General features: G+C 42.2%; 1 non-coding gene across 1 annotated transcript; it reads left to right on the top strand.

Annotated features, from left to right (window-relative positions):
- Nucleotides 1–72, top strand: TRNAA-UGC. The gene has a single exon. It is a non-coding gene; the product is annotated as a tRNA-Ala (tRNA).
- Nucleotides 73–2,084: the final 2,012 nt, after the last annotated feature.

The following is a 2,084-nucleotide window of genomic DNA, read 5'->3' as shown; positions in this document are numbered from 1 at the left end:
GGGGATGTAGCTCAGTGGTAGAGCGCATGCTTTGCATGTATGAGGTCCCGGGTTCGATCCCCGGCGTCTCCACTTTCCTAAGCCCGAATAGGAGTCCTGGTTTATTTCTTATTTAACCCTTAGCAGGCCCTTCTTCAATTATTAAAGTTACTGACAAAGAGGAATTTTCCTCCAGCCAAAGTTCTTACTGGTCTCAGAATTAAATTGACTTGAGACACATTAACAGGGCTAACGAAGAGAGTTTTATTACCTGTGCACAGGGGACTCATAATGAAGCTGAGACCTATTTGGAACAAAGAAGTGCTCGCTTCTGCAGCGCATATATTTGGAACAAAGAAAATAGATTTGTGAGGACTTGGCAGGATGAAGAAGACAGATGCTTGGGAACTTTAATTAATAAGAGATTTTAGGTGGAATTTGGGCTGAGGTAGATCTAGTAATAAAGTAACAAGGTTTATTTCTACAGCTGTCTCAATTTTAAATTTCCTATCTCTGGTGATAAGGATGTCTTTTCCTTCTTACCACAAGGAGGGTCCCTTGAATAGGGGAGATTCATTTCCTGCTTTCAGGGGGGGCAGAGGAGGGTGTCATGTCCTTGCACCTGCTGTTTCCGGAGTAGATTCCATTCAAAACAATTACTATGCCATTGTGGAGCAGACTGCCCTGGGTCCCTACAGTACTTAAAGAAATAAGCCACTGGGGACATACAAAGTTAGGTGTAGTACATTACTGGGAAGTTTAAATATTGCCAAATTCCTCCACTTAATTGAAATTATAAAGCTAATATATCACAATCATGTAACTACTTTAGAGCATGGAGTACTACTCAGCTGTCCAAATGAACTCTGGCCATTTGCAGCCACACGGATGGAACTCCAGGGGATTATGCTCGGTGAAATCAGTCAATCAGAGAAAGACAATTATCATATGACCTCACTCATATGGAATTTAAGAAACAAAACAGGATCATGGGGAAGAGAGGAAAAAAATAAAACAAAATGAAACCAGAGAGAGAGACAAACTGCAAGAGAGTCTTAATCAGCCCTCAGGAAACAAACTGAGGGCTGCGGGCGGGTGGGGGTAATTGGGTGATGTGCGTTAAGGAGGGCACGTGATGTGGTGAGCAGGCGTATTATATGGGACTGATGAATCATTGACCTCTAGCTCTGAAGCCGATAATACATCCTGTTAATTAACTAAATTTAAATAAAAAATTAAAAAATAGAATCATAAAAAGATACTTTACAACATCTTTAAGTCTCATCACAGATGAACAAAATGTTTATAAAACCTTCCTCTAAAATAAGTCCCTGAATGGGGTTTACATAGACATCAGGTGACCGAAGGTGATGACTCCTGACCCGAAAGAGAATTCTCTGCAGTACTAGACACTGGGGCGGCTCCGTTGGTTAGGCATTCGCCTTCAGCTCAGGTCATGACCTCAGTGTTGTGGGATCAAGGCCCTTCTCCCTCTCCCTCTCCCCAACCCTACTTCCCCCACTCATGCTCACTCTCTCTCAAATAAATAAAATCTTTTAAAAAAAAAAGTTATCTGCCATACCAGTGAAGACGAGCCTACCCTCTTTTCTTGCCTATTTGGATCATCCTCTTTTAATAGTTAGACTTTGAACTTTATATCAAGAATTGTGTGAGCAACTTACTTTAACATATGTTTTCTTTTTGAGGCAGGCCCCTGGGTGGCTCAGGCAGTTGAGCATCTGCCTTAATAACCTTGGGTCATGGTCCAAGGGTCCTGGGATCAAGGGCCCGATGGGGGAATCGGGTTCCTTGTGCAGTGAGGAGCTTGCATCCCCTCCCCCACTCCCCCAGCTTGTGAGACCTCACTGTCTGTCTGTCTCTCTCTCTCGTTTGGTCAAACAAATAAAATCTTTACAAAAACTGTTTTCTTTTTATGCTGGTCTTTTGCCAATATGCTACATTTTTTGGCCGTCATGCATACTACCTGTTGTAAGCCAAATTTTCAACTGCTTACTGAATAAGACACAGCCTTGAACAAGGAGCTGTGCAAATCAGGTTAAAACTTTTTTTTCTTTGACCAAAGATTGGAGAGAGAACAGACATAG

This window comes from Neovison vison, chromosome 1, assembly GCF_020171115.1.
Source record: "Neovison vison isolate M4711 chromosome 1, ASM_NN_V1, whole genome shotgun sequence".
Taxonomy (NCBI): domain Eukaryota; kingdom Metazoa; phylum Chordata; class Mammalia; order Carnivora; family Mustelidae; genus Neogale; species Neogale vison.
The sequence above is the reverse complement of the archived record's forward strand: the minus strand, read 5'-3'. Positions and strand labels throughout refer to the sequence as shown.